Consider the following 22,082-nt stretch of genomic DNA (forward strand, 5'->3'; position numbering starts at 1 on the left):
GGGAAATGTGGTAATGTTAAAAGGGAATTGCTGCACCTGCTGATGAGATTCAAAAAGAGTAAAATAAGCTGGGCTCTCTTTGCTGTGAGCTTATTATTTCTCCAGAGCTTGCTGGCGCTGCTGGAGGATCAGAGCTGCCTGTCTCCGAGGCCATGGGCAATAGCGGTCTGGGAGGATGAAGTGGACGTGGCTATTGTCTGTCCCTGGTCTGGGTGATGCTGCTTTCACTGGGGCCCTCACAACCAAACTGGGCCTTACTCCGTCACCAGAGCAACTGCATTTGTACAGCCTCCCTTGGACATGCACCAGCCACTAGCCATCATTGTTTAAACTTCAGGCCCCAGCCAGCCTGGGGTAATTCCCAGGGGCTGAAATGGGATCTCAGGGTGGAAGCTAGCTGCAAGCCTCCCCATGGAGAGGCTCTTGTTGCTCAACAAGAAGGGACTCTCGCCTGGAAACAGACAGAGCGACTAGTTTCTCTGCAGCAGTATGGTAGAGGGAGGGGCCCAGAGGACTTGCTCTGACGTGCCACTGCAGCACCATGAATGAGGCTGTCCTTCCCTGCCACCACTGCCCCCAGGAGTATCCAGGTGAAAGCCATTGCGCAAACTGCTCAAGCTGGAACACCCGTTGTGCAAGTACCTGGTGGTGCTGGGCCCCACCCTGAGCAACAAGTAAAGCCATGAAAAGACCTGAGGGGCTTTCAGTGCATCACAGGAGGATTAAGGCTTTAGGAGTGAGTTCTAGGATCAAGAAGGCTGAGAACCTGACCACAGAGACAAAAGAGGATACAGGTGTCCAGCAAGATCATCTCACCCAGCTCTGCCGGTGCACTCCAGTCCTCCCTTCAGGCCTGTGATGTGCTCCCTCCACTAAAAGGCCCCTCTTGAGTACAGCTTGATATCCCTGGTTGTCATGTCCATCAGTGCCTGCTAGCGCCTGGCTGTCTGTCAAACGTTGCGCACATGCCCACAGAACATCAGCCACCATGTATGGCTATGGCAAGGGAGATAAGGATCTCAGAAAAGGAGGCACTAAGCGCTGGAGGAAGGTGCTGAGGGATAATATTCAGGGCATTGCAGAGCCCACTATTTGCCATTTCGCTCGTCACGGCAGCGTCGAGCGCACATCGGGTCTTATTTACGAGGGGTGTGCAGAAGGTGTGTCTGGAGAACACGATCCAAGCTGCTGTTATGTGCACTGAGTGTGCGCAGTGGAAGACCGTGACTGCTGTGGACGTCGTTTATTCACTGAAGTGCCAAGGTCGTACTCTGTACAGGTTCAGAGGCTGAACGTGTGCCAGTAACTCTCAGGAAAAAAATAAAAGACACAGCTAGGCCTCCAAAAGCAAAAGACAGGCACATTCCCCTCTCCCCCATTCAGAGGGGTGGGAACAGCCCAGAGGAAACTGTCACTATTCTGGCAAAGAAAGAGCCCATGTTCAATGCCCTAGATTGGTGCTGTCCCTGCTACAAGCTTGCTATGGAGTCCTTAGTGCTAAAATAACCCACTGTATATCATGCAGAGTAGTTTCCTTTGCCTTTGGATACATCAATGGCTGTATTCAAAGCAAAGGCAGGAAGACCAGCCCTATGCATCACCATTCAAAGGGAATGATATATCTTCATTTCATGTCTTATTATTCAGTTCTGCTCCCTCCGTTTTTATTGGGCTAACAAAGCCATGTATCACTGCTCCACACCGGCCTGGGTTTTTGCTTTGCAGGCAGGCAGCTATGGGGGCAGGGGAAAGCAGCAATACGATATACTTCAGATTTAATTTCTCCCCTCGCCCCACTGACCCAGCCTCTCCCCTCCAAGTAGGGGAGCTGGGAGTCTCATGAAGCTAGATCAGACATATGGATGAGGTGACATAAGCTCTCAGCCAGCAGCCCGGGCCCAGCAGGTCACATTTCTATGCTGCTTATTAATCCTTGTTCATTATACACAAGCAGGGCATTCATGTGTGTCCTCTTTGCTGTGTGAACCCTGGGACCTCATTTCCCTTATCTCAAGCTTTCTCAGATAACAGGGAATACCTCTGAAGTTGCTGCTGCTAATTCTGGTACAGGGCAAGAGGGGAAGGTTGGAGGGGGACAAGCGGTTATAGGAGAAGATCATCAGTAATAATGCCGTGAAAGCCTCAGAAGAAAGGGGCTATGAAATGCAAAGACATGACTGACAAAGTGAATCGCTCCATCCCCCTCGTTCCAGTAAGGCAGGGAAGTGCCCTGAGCCCCATCACACACAGGGGGAAATGAGGTGCAGTGAAACTGAGGCCTGCTTTTCCAAAAGTGCCCTTGAATTTTGGGCTCCTCCTTTATCGGACGTCTGCCCTGAGGGCCAAGGAGCACCCACAACTCCCGTTGATTGTATTATGAGTTGTGGCTGCTCTGCATCTCTGAAAATCAGGCCCAACATGCCCCAGGGTGCGCACTCAAAAGCTGAGACTCCAGATTAGTCGGCCTAAGTGACTTTCTCCAGGTTACACCGAGCGTCAGCTGGGAATACAGCCCACAAATACTAGCTCCAAGTTGCCTGCTCTGATCAAGAGACCACACTGCCTGCCTGGCTAGGCACACAGCACTATGACCTTTATATGTATCTAGAACTCAAAGGCAGGTGAAAGTAACTAGTGGGGGTGTGTGTGGATGGGAAAGCAGACAAACTGTGGTGCAGATCAGGTCTGATACACACTGGTTCCAGGACTGGGAGAGCGAGCGACCTGCAAGATGGCAGCTCGTGCTAGCGAAGGGTAGTTTATGGGCTAAGGCAGACACATGCGGTTTACAGCACAGCGTCCGATTTCATCGCTGGGAGGCAGCATTTCTCATGGGAACCAAGCACTCAGATACTACTGTGTGTGTGTGTGGAAGAGAGAGGGTCTGGCCCCTTAAGAAGTTGTGGGGCTTGGGCCCAGCCAACCCTTTCACATGACATGGCCCCTTTTAAGAACATGAGTGTGAGAGCAGAGCAGACAAGCTGGGTATGGAATCCTAGAGCCGCCTCCTGAGCGTTATAAAAGCCCACTACAGCATGCCAGGACAGAGTGCTGTAGTATCCCTTGGCCAGGGGGGAGGGTTTGGGCCAAGGGACAAAGGAGACTACACTTTTAAAAGGCCTGACGAGGCATGCTATGAGATACGATCCTGCCATAGCCCTAACGATAACCTTCTTCTTCCCTGGGCCTTTCTGTAGGGCACTCCTGGACATCAGTGTGCTACTGCATCCACTTGCCGTCACAATGCCCATCACAAGCTAAATCCTGCTTCCAGTTACTCTTGGAGAGTTAATGAGGTCGCACCACTGCGAATGAGATGAAGCTTTGGACTTTTGTGTGCCTTAATCCCCGGGTACATCTGTTCTTGGAATACGTATGGCCAAAGTTCCAAAGGAGCTCAGGCTCCATCAAGCTGCTGAAAATCCTTCCATATTTTGAGATGCATAACTGGGAGCAGAGCTTTCTTCCAAAATCTAGTCCACCAGACCAATACTGCTGTCTGACAAACCACTGTGGATCTGGAGTGACTCCATGGCATGCATTTACACCAATGAAATGAGCTCAGCACTGAGCTGTATAGCTGGAGGGAGGATGCTAAGTATAAAGCTGACCTGGTCTATAAAATTCAGCTCATGAAATGCTCCTGCAGGTGATGAAAATTAGAAAAATGTATTTGAATTCTCCCCTCCCCCACAAAAATTGTTTTTCTAAAACTACACCAGGAAATAATGTACATTCTAATCTATTGAATTTCATAAAGGAACAAAGTAAAAGCTCGAAGCTCTGGTCTGAGATCAAAGACGCAGACTATACTAAAAAATTTAAAAAGCTTTTAAGGCCCTCAGACATTTGAATCTGATCAATTGAACATTTTCCTTTGTACACTTTTCATATGCAGTGTGTTGAAATCATTTTAGATTTTTTATTATTATTATTACTATTACTTTCGACAAGGTAGGCAAGAAATAAACATATTTCAGCCCAGTCAAGAGTGAAATTAAGTTTAACAACAAAGCGATTTCTATTAGCAGAGGCCCAGCAAAAAAAAATAGGGATGAATAGAAAATTCACAAAGACTGAGAAATATGTCAGACAATAGCAATATTAAGAATTAGAAGCAACTTTGCTTCAGTGCAGATAATGTAGCTGCCTAATGATACACCTCACAGCAGATGTGTTCCCTTCGCAAATAAATATTGTAAAAGCTCAACGGTGGAAAAGATTATTATTAAGTTCTGCACCATTCCCAACCAAAAAAAGAAAAAGTGATGTTTTAGGTATGCAACCCTAAGCCTGACTATAAGAATCACTTGGAGGAATTAAAGATGAAGAGATGAATACAAAGCCAGATGATACTGAATATATAATGGGCAGCTCCTACACAGAAAACAGTTTTGTTTATCAAGGCAGGTATTCATAAGAGCCCCGATACTGTGCACTGAGTACCTCACATATATGAAGGAATTTACTCTCCCCATGCCCTTGTTTATTAAGACTATCCCCATTACCTCCATTTTATAGATGGGGAAACTGAGGCACAGTGCAGTTAAGTGGTTTGTCCAAGATCACAGAGAGGAAAATGAGCTTGTCGTTTAAGCCTTGTAGTCAGGTCCTTTGACTTTCGGCCAGACACTCAACTTCTCTGGTTTGTTTAGACTGGAGATTTTCAAAGCCAGGACTGCCTGTTGAGGCATTTGTGCACTTTCTGGCTGGTCCCTCTATGTGCTGCTGTATCACAAATTATTAAACTGTCCCCCAAGTCCCATGTTACTGGGAATTACATTAGCATGGCATGGTGAGTCACGTCATCTCGGAAGCCTGCGGCTGAGACAAGAATGGAACCCAGATCTCCTGGCGTTCACTGCCAAATCCTCCCCTACTTCAGTCCCAGTGATAAATTACCACTTGCCATAACTGAACAGTATTTCTTCTCCTGCTTCCTGTTCTCCATTCTCTACCTGTAGATATATAATAATGGATCTTATCTACTATTAAACTTCATGCAGGCCAAGTCATGCCAGAGCTGCCTGCTCTGACCAATGCTAAATTAATCAACAAAGCTCTTCCCAGGCAGGAAAAAGACTTTTATTCAACATGAAGTATTCACCAATCAATAGCATCATCATTTGCAAGAAGAGGCTTTGTGACTCAAATACTGGGCACATCATATCATTGTGGCCCAGGCAGCTCCTGCCTGCATCCCTCCCCTTTCTCTTTCCCCGAGGGAAAGAATCACTAGCCCAGCATGCACAGACCTTGCACAATTCCTATGCAGGTAGCCAGCACACACTGCATGCGAGCACTCTGCTTAGCAAGAGTGCTCACGCTTGGTTGGGAGTAAAAATTTATGTTCTCGACAAATGGATTTTTCACGCCTTTCAGTGAGAAAAAATGAATCTCTCTGTAATAGAAGGCTGGTTTTAACTGAATTTGAGTGCTGGTGAAAAACACTCCTTTGGCATCTTTAGAGTCTGACACTTCTTATTTGCATGCAGCAGCAGTAACACCAGCTTCCCTCCCTGCGCTGTGATGCCCCAGCCCTGATGCCTGTGTGCCATCTCTGGTCAGTCGGGGGAGGGTCATAAAAACCAAGTACAGAAGAGGCCATTAGATCATCTAGCCCAGTGGTTCCCAAACATTTCACAAGTGCGGACCCCCAGTCACCCCCCGAAACCATTCACAGACCCCCACAATCGTGCTGCCAAACCGTTCATGGACCCCCCAGCAAAGCAAATTCCAGCTACTATGTACACTTCATTCAATGAAAAAGGAAACCACAGCATAGATTTTTGGACCGCCATTAATATCATTATGAGAAGATAGTTAATTTAAAAAATAATTGATGTAACTTTGCAATTTAGTTAAAATGTATTTTCTATGATCATTTTATTTATCTTCTGTTTTTTTCATGGATCCCCTGCAACACCCTCACAGACCCCCAGAGGTCCATAGACTCCAGGCTGGGAACCACTGACCTAGTCTGTCCTTCTGAGTTTCACAGGCCTGTCGGTTTTGCCCAGATCCCTCTATAGGGAGCCCAATGACTTTGGGCAGAAGAACGCATTTCAGCCCTCAAAAGACTAGACTCGAGTGTGCCGCAAGCCAAGAACAGAAGAGCCCGAAATGACACCAGTGCCTGACGACCCCTGCAATGGCTGGGAACTGATTACAGAAGACATGCCCCGATGATCCCTGTAGGCAAATTGTACCCCGTGCTGCAGAGGAAGGTTAAAAACCACCCCAGTCCCCTGCCAGTCTGACCAAGGGTAAAGGACCTTCCTGACTCCAGATCTGGTGATCACTGTGTCCATGAGACCCACCAGCCAGACATCTAAGACAAAAGTTCTCTGGACCACCTCAAAGCACTTGTCCAACTCATCTGTTGTCCGCTCCCCAACTGCAGCCAGTCTCTAGCTTGTCTTCGGGGGCCATGCAATCCTTGATCTTTGCAGAAACTGCTAACCAAAGGGTTGCAATTGTCATATGAATTATTGATATGAGAGTTGGGCCTGGATTTCCCCACCAGGATCAGGGCCCCATGGCATGAGGCCCTAAACAAACCCACAATGGGGAAAACATGCTGCCAAGTGGGACTGATAATCTAGATAGACGCAGGGTGGGAGGGGAGTTCTCAGCGAGTCTCCAGAATCACCCTCCACCAGCCCATGCTGCCTCTGCGGTGTGACCATCTGCCCAGCGACAAACTGGTTGAGCCCTCCCAAAAGCTTCTCACTTCTCACATGCCACCCAAAAGCCATCAGAGGGGAATATCCTTCGGTAACTCCCAACCTGCTCCCAATGCGGATTGGTCGCCATATCCCACGGCCAGTCTTCTGAGCCACCCAATTCCACCCCGAGCCTTTTATTAATCAGACACTGGACGAAGGTGTTCCATCAAAGGGACCGTCAAATGAATAATGGGTACGTTTGGCACTTGCAGGCATGTGCTGCAGAAGCCAGGAAGGGTTGAATCAGTAAACAGCATATTTTATACCAACATGCATCCCCTCCATTATGGAGATAAATGCAAATTACAGCACACAGATGGAGTGCAGCAGTGTACCTGGCTGTCTGCTGATTGAGAAATCATAGCATTTGTACTACAGCTTTAATAAAACATACAGGCTTTTCTTTCTGGTGATTAGATTTGTGAGAGGAAAAGGCATAAACTGTCGCAGGTTTTAAAGGGCAAACCGGCTATAAAGGAATATAGAAGCTTTCTTCACCCTGGTGGGATGCATATTCCTTTCACAGGCCACACTGCACAGCCGTCAAGAAGCCACTGGCTATGTTCTGTGTGAGGGCGTGGGCTTCCCACACCTGTTTTGAGGTCTGAGAGGACAGTTACTATAGTGACTATACTGGAAAGTGGCCCAGTTTTATGGGATCATGAAGCCCAGCTGGGTAGTTACGTTAGGACAGTAAGCACAGGCTAGACAGTGGGTCCAGGCAGGAGTTTGTGGTCACCCTCTGGGGTTGGGTATTAGGCAGGTTAATGAAGACTTGGCCCTGGGATCTTCTCCTGAATAGGGAGGGCTGGGAGGCAGTCAGGAGAGACTCAGAGCAGCCACTATGTTGGAGAAGACGGTGGTGGGAAACCCTGACGAAAAAGCTTCCTGGGGAGTGAAATGGTGGGTCTGAGGAGGGCAGAAGTTGGATTTACATTTTTGTGATTTAGGTTTGAGTTTCATTGGAGAGCCCTGAGAAAAAGGTGAATGTAGAGAGGTTATAAGGAGAAGACCTGGGAAGAAGCCCAGGGAGGCAGCGGGGAAGATTGACTAGACAGGTCTTACTTATTTACCACAGGGTCCATAGGCTGGTAGAAGCCAGAGGATTGGGAGGACTACGGCTCCCCTACCAGCCACTGGAGAGAATGGTAGGAAGCCCCAGCAGCTTCATTAGGCTGAAGGGGCCTGAGGGTAATCTCCACTTCTTATGGTGAAGTAACAAAAACAGCCGGTCGCTATGGAAAAGAATAATCCTGCTACCATGACAGTTTGTTATCCAATGGAAGGAGTGTACCCAAGGAGCAAGGACAGGAAGCAGCCCTACCTCTGATTTACTATAGGATTTTGGACAAATCACGTGGCCTTTCTGTGCTTTGGTTTACCCCACCATAAAATTATGTGAAGAAGGCGTTTCTCATTAGACATCAGCAGTCAGAGTAGGGTTCAGTAAGGTTGAGCTCCAGATGGATTAAAGAACCTAACACGTAACATTTATTAAAGGAAATTCAGGGAGGTGCCAAGAAGAAATGGGAATGGGCCTCTCCTGGTTCCTGTGAGCTGTTGAAATGGATGGCAGCAGCGTGGAGCCTCGGACAGGCTTTCTCTGAAAGGAGGAACTTTAGGGTATCCCTGGGCTAGTCTCTATGAACTAGATCCCCAAAGGCATTGAAATCAATCAGGAGTCAGGGATCTCAGTGTCTTTAGAGAAGCTGGATCTATGTCACCAGGTTGGTCTACCTGGCACATTTGGCTAAGGTTTAACTAGCCAGGATTACTGGTTTTGTCACGAACTCCTCTTGTGAACTTGCGGCAAGTCCCCAGCCCTCTCTGTGCCTCCCTGTCTTGGTCTGTTTAACGGGGACCAGAGTTCCCTGTTGCACATCTTGATCCATCTTTGCCAAGCTCTCTGAGAGCCTTATTGGCAGAGAAAGTGCAACACATCATCCTTCCATTAGCTCCTGGCTGCAGCCAGCTTTCCTGAGAAGAGACCTCAGGAGACCAACCCCCTCCTGAAATCAGGACCGACAAAGCGTGTGTCAGGAGGAGGACTCCCACCCATGTCTCCCTTTGGAGCAGGGGTGCCCAGTATGTTTGCCACTCTCCACATGTGGCAAATAGGACACCGCAGTGTGGCACATATGCTCTGGGAGCCTTTAAATGCGGCTCCTCCTGAGAGCTGCATACAGGGAAGGCCATCCACCTGCTCAACCCACACACCCCACTGCTTGACAAGAGAAATGCATGGTGGCGCCGGTGGCTCTGGTGAGTCACCGGCATTGAATTAGAATGGGAGGACTGGGGGTGCCTGACTCTAAGGGAGGACATTTATTTAGAGGGGAGCAGGGAAATGTGATGAATACGGAAAGACAACAATGTGGAGATCTTTGAATTCCTATTGGACACTGCTGCTTTATAGACCAGGGGACCCAGTTGAGGGGGAGACACCAGCTTGACTCTGGCATCTTAGACCACCAGCCTTCCTGCCCCTGATGATGTTGCAAAGCATTGCAGGTTGTGTGCTAGGTAGGCTGGGGACACGAGGGAACGAGGAGAGCTTTGGGATAGAAAACAATTGTATTTTTAATGGGGAGGGGCCTAAATTTAAATCCATTGCTCTTTGCACGTGCAAAAACGGCGCTTGGGTTAAGGCTGGGCTGAGAACGGAGCCATTCTTTTCACAGACACTAATTTCAATAGGGCTTTGTTGGCAATCAGCACCTTTTCAAGGTCAAACCAGAGGCATCTTGCAGGCAGGTGAGGTGATCAGTGTCAGGGTTGGGGTTAAAAATCAGGAAAGCCTGGAGTCCAGTCTAGTGCCTTACCACAGCACTATACCACCAGCTGCTAGGTGCTGTTTAATTTCACTGGCTCTTTAACCCCTATGATGCCAACAGGGCACTTCTAACACAGGGCCAGCGTGGAAAGCTGGGCAACAGCATGGCAGAGGGATTGAGATCTGTCTTGCTCCCCAGACTGTAAGCAAAGGGAAGCTTCCAGTGCACTGAGCCAAAAGCAGGCACTGCCTGAGCCCCTCCGACTCTTTGCAGCCTGCTGAGCGGGAGGTGGGGCAGAGGTGGGGAATGTACCCTTTGTGACAAAGGCAAGGAAGCAGTTGTAGCCCTTCTTTTTCTGCAGAGCAACTGGAGAGAGCAGCTTCAGAAACACTTTGAACTAAGTTGTCCGGTTAGCTTCCTGCTGTGCTCCACTCGCTTAGCCAGCAATGGCGTTGGCAACGGAGACAGCATGATGTCACTGTCATCATCATCATCATCATCATCATCAATAACCGTGGGCTCAGCACCCGCTGGTGTCCAGTGCCTCCCTCACTATTTCCTTCCATCTTTCCCTGTCCAGTGCGGAGTGGCTTAGTTTTTGTAGACTAGCTCTGCATCAATCTACTATATCATCTACCCTGATTCTCTGTGGGGTCTGCCTCTCCTATTCAAACCATCCATTATGCTGAATACCAGGGTCCTGACTTTTCATTCATTGTTCATTCTGCAGATATGCCCGAATAGCTGTAACTTGCATTGTATAACTTTCTGAAGCAGGTTCTCTTCCAGCTGTATCTTCCTATATAATTCCTCATTGGTGGCCTTCTGCATCCATCCTGTTCTCGGGATCTTTCTATAACAACTCCTCTCGAATGCCAATATCCCTCTCTTCGAATCTTTCATTATCACCCTATCTCACATCCGTACAACATGCTGCTGAATACACATGATTTCAAGACGCTCAGCTTTGTTCCTTAGCTAATTGTTTTGCTTTTCCAGATCTCTTCCATTACCTTCAAACTCGCTCTTGCTTTTGCTATTCTAGTCGCTATTTCCCTCTTACAGTCTAGATCCCACATCATGTTGCTCCCCAGATATAAGTCCTCTATGTTCTCTAGTTCAATACCACCTACACTGACCTTCCTTCCTATTTCCTTATCTCCACTTAATCTTATCCAGAGGAGGGGTGGGTTTGAGTAGCACTGCTGTAGCCCTGCAGTGCTGCAAGCCTCAGGCATGCTTGGTGCATTATAATTTATCTGTCTCTCTAATTTCCCTCACTATCTAATATCAGTCTACTAATTTAATCCCCACCCCCCACCCATCTAATATCCACTTACCTCTCTAAGCTGTTTACCTACCTATATAATGTATGCACTTCACCTCTCTCTTTTCCTTCTTACTCTTTGTCTGCCCTGTCTAGTCAGGCTAAAAGCTCTGTGGAGCAATGACTGTCTCTCACTGCGTGTTTGCATGGCATATTGCTACTGCACTACAGGTGAATGCACAAATAGGCTCCCCTACCTACATTACTTCACTGTCCTCCTTCACTGTATTATCTAAAGGTACAGAGAGGTCAGCCAACCACAGAGTTCAGCCCTGGATTCAGGCCCAAATTTCCCCTTGGTCTGGAGTTATGTGCATACAGGGGCATTGCTCATTTCATCATCCCCCTTCTTCTTCAAAACTGTTGGCAGAAGGCCCTGGCATTGTTTCCAAATATGAGCACTCTCCACACCCATGCAAGGGTCTAAGTGCTGGGTTCAGAACTGAAAGCATGAAAAGTCTAATGAATCAAATCTTAAAGTAATTACACTGCCCTAAACCTTTATTGGCTTTCAAGATTAACTTCCCATCTCCGGCAAGCCAGCTCCACTTTTCCTTGTCTGCAGGAGTCATGCTTTAAATATGAAGACAAATGAATATTGATCATCCTGGAGATTATTAAATGGGATTTTTTTCTCTTTCTTTTTTTGTAATTTAGATTTTAAAAACCCCAAGCTAATGTCAGTAAGACTGTTCGAGAAGAGGACGGTGTGAGAGAAGGACCCACTAGCCACATCAAGAGACAGGCAAAAGACGACAAAAGTCCATTTATACCAAAGCATGTTCCCTGTGAAGTCAATCCCACAACTCCCATTGACCTTGGTTCAATGATAGCAGACTCAGGCCATTAGAGAAGAAGCAATTTACTAAAACACTGATAAAAGCAAAACAAAAAGCAGTCAAGTAGCATTTTAAAGACTAGCAAAATAATTTATTAGGTGAGCTTTTGTGGGACAGACCCACTTCTTTAGACCATAGCCAGACCAGAACAGACTCAATATTTTGAGTCAAAAATATTGAGTCTGTTCTGGTATGGCTGTGGTCTGAAGAAGTGGGTCTGTCCCACGAAAGCTCATCACCTAATAAATTATTTTGCTAGTCTCTGAAGTGCTACTTGACTACTTTTTGTTTTGATAGTATATAGACTGGCACGGCTCCCTCTCTGTTACTGATAAAAGCAGGGAGTGATTCCCTAAAATACTGCTAACCAGTCATCCAATGATGTTGTGCAAAGGCATCATTAAGGAATAAATAATAATGACACCTGATGCTTATGAGGTGTCTTTCACTTGGGGACTCCTACAGTGCTTTACGGATTGTGTATCTTAGGGCCTCGCAATAACCACTGAAATGCAGCCAGTTCTGGGATGGCATTCAAGGGGCATTCTGTGCTATCAAGACTATAGTAGGACTGTAGCTGGAAGAGGGAATGAAGAATGTCATATCTAGCTGAACGTACAGGGACGTGTCCTTTCCAAGACTATCCATGATGACTCCAAGATCACTTTCCTCAGAGGTAACCGCTCATTTAGCCCCACATCATTTTGTATGGATACTTGGAATTATTTTTTCCAAGGTGCACATCTTTATGTTTATCCACATTGCATTTCATCTGCCATTTTGTTTCCCGGTCACCTAGTTTAGGGAGGCTCCTTTGTAACTCATCGTAGCCAGCTTTGGACTTAACTCTCCTGAATAAGCTTGAGTATGTGTGCCCGTGACTGGCAGAGTAGCCGTCCCTTCCTGGGTACTCTCTCAGGGACACAGGTCCTGGAAACCTTGCAGCCTTGAGCATCTGAATTCACACGGACTTTGAAAAACTTCAGGTTACTTTCAGGGGCAGAAAACTTGTCAGGCACTGGCCTTGCACTGTCCAAAAAGGACGACAAGCTTGGCATATCTATTACTATTCAGTCTGGCTCATTTCCCTTGTCTTCCGTGGCTTTCTTATCTGCCTCCCTCCCAGCTTTGTGCAGGGCACTGATAAACAGAGTGGGCATTGCCCAGCAGGGCTCCATCCTGGCAGGACAGTACTCCATATAGAGAAGAGGAGCCTTAGCAAACTGAAGAACAAGTCCAAACAGCACCAGCACTGCAAAAAGATTTTTTTCCAGTATAAGTAAATAACCAGACTGTTTTCCCTTTAGTCCCTCTCGTAGAAAAGAGGCAGCAGCGTTCTTCAAACACCTGCAATAAGATGTCTGCAGGTATTGTTTTATCTCCTAGAAACCAGTAAATTATTCAAAAGAACTTTTTTTCTTTTGTTTTTCCTTTTAATTAATCCACGTAGAATTTAGTCCTCCATGCATAATCATTTCATCCCGGAAACAGCAGGTACAGAAAATCTCATTACCAAGCTTAGCAGCCAGGTCCTGGAGCCATAGTTGATAGAGACTTCATGGCTATGAAGAATTAATAAAACTGAACTATATAGGGAAGAAAGAGGCTCGATTAAAAATGTGATGCCTACTTTGTTTTAGATTCCAAAGGTAACACTTGAGAGACAGGGCTTTTTGCTGCTAGGCAAAAATCTGGGGGAAATGCACTGAGTCTGCATTCAGCAGACTGTGCATTGCCCTTGTCAGACTACTTTGATTTCAGCTGCAGTAGAGAATGCAACCTGTTCAGCAGCTTTAAATAAAGGAATGCACAAAGCACACGAGGGCAAAGCTTGTCTCTAAACTCAAGCTAGGACTGGGAGAAAAAAGTCATGGTATTGATGGCTCTTGTAAGGCTGCATGGTCCAGCGCAGGGGTGAACAAGGCTCCTTGGGCGGCATGACATTTCATAAGGGGGACACAGCATGATCTGCTGCTGGGTCTCAGGCTCATCCACCTCCTTAAAAATGTTGAACTATGTTCCTGTGTTTATCTGTGCGTTCACATTTATATACCGATTAATCAAGTTTTTACACTCTACATTTACTTTCTTACATGTGCTGAAAGGGTTATTTTTTTCTCCATATGAACATAACCAAATTTTCCATCAGTTTGGATTTCATTAGGTTTGGGGGGGGTAGGGCGCTCCTAATTGCAGGGACAAAAAATGGGGCCTGACATAAAACGTTCGCTCACCCCGGTCTAGTGGTTAGAGCAAGGACTGGGGACCAGAGACCTGAGCCCATGGCATTATTTTAGTTACTGATATGGTCCCCCTTGGTGTCATAGCTGATCATCTCTTAGTCTTTTACGTCTTTAGTCTCACAACACCTGTGAGGGGGAGTGGGAGGGGAATGCTGTTATCCTTTTGGCCCCCAGCAGCAAGTTGCCCTGGGGGTGTTCTGGCTGGGAGCAGATATTGGTGGTAGTCAGGTGTTTCTGTGATTGTTTACAATGCTCTGCGTGTCAGCATGCAGAAGGAATCAAAAAGCAGGAAACAGCTTTCTTGCTCAAAGCACCAAGAGCACTTTTTGGTTGCCGGGCCCAGAAAATGCCTCCTCTGGCTTCTTCAAGGGTCAGACACCAGGCTTTTAGGTGCTCCTTTTTCCTGTCTCTTCTCAGTTTCTTTTTTGTTTTGCCATCACATCTACCATTCTGCCCCAAAACAGTAGTCAACCATAGCTCCAAGTACAGGGTGAATTCACACATATTAGTCTCACTACTACAGCAGAGTATCACCCAGCTCATAACGCCTCATTTACTGATAGGAACTGAAGGATAGAGAGGCTAAGTGACTCGCCCACGGACACATACAGTCTATAGCAGAGTGAAAAACCTGAATCTGAGTGCCCTGCTCACAGACCCATCCTTCCCTGAGGTCCATGACACAGTGCCCTGGGAGAACTGCAGACCCCCCTGCAGTGCTTCCCTAAGAGCTATTGAAATAAGAGGGTTTCCTCACTTGGAATGGGTAGCAGCTGTGCCCCCAAAGCCCACAAGATTTGCCAGACGCTGAATCCACCTTTACTGAATTCTCCAGCACGGACAGTGGGTAAAACGCTGCCTTGGGGAGTCTAATTCCCTCTCCCTCCTCCCCCGACCAGCCCACCCCTTCTTTGCCACACAAGAGCCCAGCCTTCCCCATTATGGCCACTAGCTCCTGCCCCAGGCTAACACCTCCTGCTCCAGAGTGTGGGAAGCTGAGCAGTACAGCCCCAGCGTGCCCAGAGCACAGGAGTGTTGCGCAGTGCAGCCCCAGAGTCCCCGGTTCCGGAGTGCGAGGTTGCTGGGAAGCTCAGCCCCACTGTTCCCAGCCCAAGAGAGCTGACACTGGTGACTCACTTAGCTGCTGCTGTTTTAAGTCTCCAAGAGGTTCTAGAAAATTGAAACAGGCCCCTTTTTGTTGTTGGTAGAAGGATTGTAGAAATGTACCCAGCTCATACGGATGTAAATGACCACCCAAGGTGCTTGCCAATAAAGAACCAGGCCTGTGTCCCAGGGCCCTGTAAAGGAAGACTTGGAATGGAGCCTGGTGGAGGTCAGGGGTCTCAGTAAATGCCCACAGAAGGGCAGAGAACAGGAGGAGGAAGTGGTAGGAGAAATGACAGAAGAGCTGCAGTGAGCAGGAGGCTACTTCAGGTGACCCATGTGTGGAAGAAGAGTTTGGGCCTGAAAGAACTCCAGCTGGGACCGGCTGTGAGTGACCAGCTGAAAGCAAGGAACTGAGGTGGACTTTGTGGGCTTTATGTGGGCACTTTGGATTCTTAATGAGCCCAGAATTTAAGGAGGATGTTTGAATGGAGAGAACCCTGTTTGAGACATTTGGGCTGCGTCTACACTTGCATGCCTCTTCTGAAAGAGGCATGCAAATGAGGGAAATTGAAAGTGCAAATGAGGTGCAGATTTACATATCTGGCACCTCATTTGCATATTCCTTTTTCTAAAGAAGAAAAGCAGTGTAAACGCATCTGTTTCTAAAGTAAACCCCATCTTCAAAAGAACCCTTCTTCCCACAAAAAAGGGAAGAAAGGTTCTTTCAAAGGTGGGGTGTACTTTCAAAAGAGCCACATCTACACTGCTCTTCTTCTTTTGAAAGAAGCTCTTTTGAAAGATATGCAAATGAGGTACCAATATGTAAATATGCACCTCATTTGCATTTTCAATTCTCTCATTTGCATGCCTCTTTCAAAAGAGGAATGCAAGTGTAGATGCAGCCTTGCTGAGGTGCCTGGAAGAAGAGAAACAGAGGCAGGGCATTACTGAGCCACCCCAGCCATGAGCAGATGCGCTGGAGAGAGCTGATCCAGTTACAGACCTTGTTATAAGGAGAACCTCTATGCCAGGAAATTTTGTCCACCTGGCATGGCCATGTAACGAATCACAGAAATGACAAAACAGGTATCATCTGCGCTTGCCTGCACGCCCACATTGCTGACTGACAGGATACAATTGTTCTGCTATTTTTCCCCAGTTGGAGTCTTTTCTTCCAGTGCTCTGAAGCTGATTGCCAAGGACCCACAGATGACTTCAGTCTGCTTTCTGCTGCACCGAGGCTCACTAAGGTGGGATTCACTTAGACTTAAAGGCATTTTTGCCTTGATCAGACACACTTCTACAAACAGCAGTACATCAACAAGCAGCTTTACTTAGTGGTGTTAATAGCCATGGGAGCATGGGGTAGCCCATCACAGCAGAGGGAGAGAAACCTGCAGTCCAAAGAGGGGTAAGAGCAGGCGGGGTTGGACTAAATAGGATTCTCAGGATGCTATTTTCCTGTCACAGGGGAGTCAGTGAGTCATTCATATTTAGCAGGTGGCTGAATGAAGCACCAAGAGGCCTTGAGTAATTGCCAGGGAAATATAAACCCCATACAGGTTATCCTGAATAATTCATGCAGATTTTAGCAAACATTCATGTTTTATGGATGAACCAGAAAGCCGAGGCCCTGACCACTTGTGATCATAAATCACCTCCTGGAAAGGCCCCCATATGATGAAGCGGTACAAAGCTCAGGAGGGGATCGGGAGCTCTGTACCTGAGAACTGGGCACTAGCTGTAACTCCTTAGGGCCCGTATTGAAGAAGACGTACTTTCCCACACTGCTGGGACATGAACCCTTGTTCAGTAAAATGCGTTGCCACAAACACAGATCTCTCTGGGTCTTTATAAGAGACAAGTGCTGACCTCGGGAGATCCCCATGGAGGATTCCTTCCTCACTCTCTCCAGAGCCCCTCAGACCCTTCCCCACAACTGTCCATAGCCTCTAGGACTCCCACAAACACACGCTTGGGTGGGGGGCGTGTTTCAGATGCTGAAGGTAAAACTGGGTAGTTTAATGCAATTAGGTCAGTCCTAGGAGTTGTGGGAAGTGGCGGGAGGGGGAACAGTTTCCCCGACAGCAGACGTCTGACTGCCTGGGTTCATCCTCTCCTGATACCAGTGGATTCCAGTGGGGTACGGAAGGCAGAAACCCTGTATTTGGGGTACTATGGCTACTTCAGCACCCATAGTTCCAACACCTGCGCCACCCAACCGCCAACTGGGGAGGGCTCAGTCACCTGCTCCAGCTCTTTCACTGCCTGCTTCATTTCCCTCTTAAAGATACAGGTTCCTGGTGTGTTTGCAGCATGTGGGGCCTAGCACAGGGCTGCAGCACCAGGGTCCCATGTACCGAGTGGCTAGGTTCACTACTCCAGTGACCCTGCCCTCGGAACGACCGAAACAACCTACAGCGCTATACCAACAGCCCCAGGACCAGCCCCTCTCATGCAAGGAGGTGGAGCACAGGTGCATGTCCTCATAAGGTGCTGATTCTCCCACCACACACGTTTTCCCACAGAGCATGCTGCCCTGGCTTCTCTGGAAGAACACCACACACATGCTGCTGAATAATGATAATAAATAGCCTCCTAAAAGCACCTTCCAGGCACTGATCTCAGCAGACTTCACTGACACTGCCTAGCAAAGCCACACATCTCCTGTGATGTAAAGGAGTATTTTTATTCCCACTTTTCAGATGGGGAAACCGAGGCACAACGTGGTGACGTGAATTGTCCACCATCATGCTGAAAGTCAATGCCAGAGCTCGAGAGCAGACTCCTGAATCCCAGAGTGAGTCTTGGCTGCTCCCTTGCTGAGATGGAGGCAGAGTGTTTGTGTCCGAGGGCTGTTCAGCTCCTTCAGGGCTTCTCAAACTTGTATTCTACTTCCAGGGCACCATGTCATGGCCCCTGTGCCCAGGGCTAGAAGCTAGAGCCGATATGCTAGTTCTCCACCCCCTGCATAGAGGACAGAGCAGCATATGGGAGCTTTGGTGTCACTGAAAATCCCAGGACTAGCTTCTCTGACCTAGAGCCTTCCCCATGGATCATCCAGGTGCAACATGGAGGCATAGCAGCCATGGTGTCTATTGTACATTTGTTAGCTGCCTACACGGAGGAGGCCCTTTGCACTTTACCAGCAGGGGGGGTGTGGCAGACCCAAGGCAGTAGGCTGCAGGAGCCTAATGGAGGGTGGATACACACGGCGCTGGGTGAGTGGGTTTCTGTTTCCTGCATAGAAGGCAACTGAGACTCATTAGCTGTGTCTACACGTGCACGCTACTTCGAAGTAGCGGCACTAACTTCGACATAGCGCCCGTCGCGGCTACACGCGTCGGGCGCTATTTCGAACTTAACTTCGACGTTAGGTGGTGAGACGTCGAAGTCGCTAACCTCATGAGGGGATCGGAATAGCGCCCTACTTCGACGTTGAACGTCGAAGTAGGGACCGTGTAGACGATCCACGTCCCGCAACGTCGAAATTGCCGGGTCCTCCATGGTGGCCATCAGCTGGGGGGTTGAGAGATGCTCTCTCTCCAGCCCCTGCGGGGCTCTATGGTCACCGTGGGCAGCAGCCCTTAGCCCAGGGTTTCTGGCTGCTGCTGCAGCAGCTGGGGATCCATGCTGCATGCACAGGGTCTGCAACCAGTTGTCGGCTCTGTGTATCTTGTGTGGTTTAGTGCAACTGTGTCTGGGAGGGGCCCTTTAAGGGAGCGGCTTGCTGTTGAGTCCGCCCTGTGACCCTGTCTGCAGCTGTGCCTGGCACCCTTATTTCGATGTGTGCTACTTTGGCGTGTAGACGTACCTTCGCAGCGCCTATTTCGATGTGGTGCCGCGCAACGTCGAAGTTGAACATCGACGTTGCCAGCCCTGGAGGACGTGTAGACGTTATTCATCGAAATAGCCTATTTCGATGTTCTACATCGAAATAAGCTATTTCGATGTTGGCTTCACGTGTAGACGTAGCCATTAAGAGCTGGCTTGTAGCAGCAGGCTAATTAGACACCTGCAGCCAGTTAAGGCCAGGAGGCTCACCTTAACAAGGTTCCCCCCAGGCAACAGGGGTGGGGGGAGAGAGGCCAGGCCAGGCAGGGCAGAAGTGCTGGGAGAGCAGAGGTTTGTAGGAAGCAGAAAAGCCCAGCCAGGTACCTGAGTGAAGGTGATAGGAGGAGCAGGTGGAGAAGTATCCCATGGAACTGGCTGTTGCAATTGCAACAAAGGAGAAGCCCCATCATCTGTCCTCATTCAAGGTCCCTGGGCTGGAGGCCAGAGTGGTGAGTGGGCCTGGACTCCCACCACCCCTCCCTTTGCTGCCCCTGGCAGGAATGAGGAGGAGCAAGGACTGCTGGACGGGTTGTGCCCAGGCTAAAGACTTGCCTGTGATAAGAATGGCTCGGCCAGTGGCATCCCTCACCTCTGGAAAGATGAGGGTCACTGTGAGCCTTTGAGGCACACTAAAAGGTCACCAGGAAGTGTGGGAGCCACACTGAGTGACTGGAGCTCCACCTCAGGGGATACCGGATGGTGTGGCTTCCAGTATGGCTGCAGCTCTGCCGGCAAAGCCGCTCTGCCCCAGGACAGTGATTCTTGCTGCACAAAGAAAAGAAGCTTCTCTGGTTAAAGCGCAGCTATGCCCAGAGGGACTGCACCTCCTCATGACCTTCACAGTCCTAGCTGTGCAGGCCAAAGCCTATAGTGTCAGCCCAGCCTTGTGGCAGAAACAGCAACAGAACAAGGCTGTTGGTGCTGTGCTGGCAGTGGCCATGCCAGGAGCGAAGGCCCCCTCCTGGGTGGTCTCTGGGACTGAAGAGTACAGCAGCAGCCAGGAAGCTGGGGAGATCGGAGGGGGAAGGCTGGGCTAGGATGACTGTTTCCCTGCAGGGGAGGAGCACAGGGGGAGGGAAGCTATTGGAGCATCTTTTTGATGTTGAAATGTGCAATCTTCAATGCTTTTAGCACTGGTATTTCCCTTTCAAGTGCAATTGGGAAGGATGCTTACCTACTGTGTGCTCTAAGGGTGAGCCTCCGTCTCCTTGGAAACAGATGCAGCAACTGGCAAGGGGGGAGTGTGTTATTTCCCTTTAAAGGACATGGGAAGATGAGTTCTAAGTCCATCTGCATTCCTCTTCCCTTTTGAGGTCACTCACTGAGCAGACAGGGACCAGAATGTGCTCCCAGCCTGCATGTGCCATGAAGGCTCCTCAGGGCAAGAGTGTATCCTAGGGTTTAGAAATGGCCCAACACGGAAAAGTTGAATGTGGACAAACATCCCTCCTCCTTAGTGACACTTGGTTCCAAGTCCAAACTTCTCAGCTGCCCTTGCAGTATAATAGCTAGCCCCCTTCTTAAGCACAGAACCTGGGACAGGATTTAGGCAGACACAGAGATGAAGTCATGGGGTCAAAGGACTTTGCCCAGGGAGAGCACACAAGTAAAAAAGAAGGGAACTGAGGAGAGAGGCCAGGAGACGCAGGGAGAGGCTGGAAGAGAAGCTGCTAAAGGAAACAGCAAGGGTATAGCCCATAAAACAAGAGGAGAGTCTCAAAAGCAAGCCGTGGAAGAGCCCAGCCGCGTCTACACTAGCAAGTTCTTTTGAAAAATGTGCTGAGCTTTGCCCAGCAGCAGAATTGTATGAAGAGGAGGGGAGAAGTAACTTGCACCTCCCACCAATAAGAGTTAACCAAACAAGTTTACCGTAGCTCGGAATCAATCAGGACATGGCTTGTCACCGTGTTTAATGAGCATGGGGTCTGTCCCGGGGTGAGTTATAGCATTGGGTGTGTCCGGGGACAGACCCCACAGGCTGTTCATATGGAGATGGGTCATCACAGCATCATTGATTCATACAGCTAATGGGGTTGTTACAGAAGTTGGGAGTTTTAAGGAGATGGATCATTATAGTCGCTTGTCTCTAAGGGTCTGTGTTAGTGATTACAGGGTGTGGTTTGAATGACAGATTGTTCTATCTTCTGGGATTTATAATGGCATGGCGTGAAATCCTCACCTCACTCAAGTCAGTGGAAACACTCTGTCATCAATTTAAATGGGATCCAGATTTCACTCCTAGTTTATTATGGTGTAACGCTTGCAGATGAGTTACCTACAGACACCAAACCTGGGACCTCCAAGCAGGGGCCACCTTTGTCTGAGCTAAAGAATCATGTCCACTCTTAAACTATGATATAGTCTAACCACGAAAGACAGACAAACAGCCACCCACAGCCCCTGCGCATGCCTGTAGAAATGTTAGGCTAGGCTATACCTGCACTATGAGCTGGGTGTTGATTCCCCTGCTTGTGTAGTTAGCTTCACCTGAGCTAAGCGCAAGCATAACATGAGTATCAATAGCAGAGCAGCCACGGCAGCTGGGAAGGGTGCAGTGATGGCTCAGTACGCCCTTGCTGAGTGGGTGCGCACAGCCATGCCTCTTGCTATCACAGGCACATCCTTCTAGTGTGAGCACATGAAGGCAAGCAGGAGAATCACACCCCAAGCTTGCAATGATCACAGACGAGTGGGGGAATCACACCCCGAGCTCGCAATGATCATGGACGGGGGGGAGAATCACACCCTTAGGTTGTAGCCGCAGTCTGAAAGTCATAGGATTTGGAGAATTCTGTCTGGGTGTTTTTTAAAGCTCATGTAAAGAGTTGCACACAAGAAGCCATTTGCAGTGCATCATAACAACAAAACCAATCCTAGGGACTATGGTCTGTGTTCTTGAGCGCTATCTACTGGTGCTTACCTGCTGACTATTGCTAGACCATGAACTTAGACATCTCTTTTATAGAGCCCCTTGTACCAGAAACCATTAGAGGGGAACCACCGATTAACAGCTAGATCAGACTGAGTCTTTACACAGCACAAGGCTTTGCATGATTACAGGCTCTCATAGCTTGTAACAATGTCAGACGAGTAAGGAAATTGCACACTGCACTTCTCACAGGACAGCCGGTGGTGCAGGCCTCAGACCAAACACCTGTACAGTGCAGGCCAGGTCTCTCCTGTGGCACGGCTGTCCCAGGAATGGCAGAGAATGAGGCCATCGTCATCAT

General features: G+C 48.5%; 2 protein-coding genes and 1 pseudogene across 2 annotated transcripts in view; 1 reads left to right on the top strand and 2 right to left on the bottom strand.

The window, feature by feature from the left end:
• The window catches only part of MGAT5B (alpha-1,6-mannosylglycoprotein 6-beta-N-acetylglucosaminyltransferase B), a 245,128-nt gene that overhangs the window by 194,763 nt on the left and 28,283 nt on the right, over nucleotides 1–22,082 (bottom strand). The window lies entirely within an intron of this gene.
• Nucleotides 1–22,082, bottom strand: part of MFSD11 (major facilitator superfamily domain containing 11) — a 102,617-nt gene that overhangs the window by 33,248 nt on the left and 47,287 nt on the right. The window lies entirely within an intron of this gene.
• Nucleotides 989–1,292, top strand: LOC142023598 (histone H4-like; annotated as a pseudogene).

The sequence above is a fragment of the Carettochelys insculpta genome, chromosome 20 (genome assembly GCF_033958435.1).
Source record: "Carettochelys insculpta isolate YL-2023 chromosome 20, ASM3395843v1, whole genome shotgun sequence".
Taxonomy (NCBI): domain Eukaryota; kingdom Metazoa; phylum Chordata; order Testudines; family Carettochelyidae; genus Carettochelys; species Carettochelys insculpta.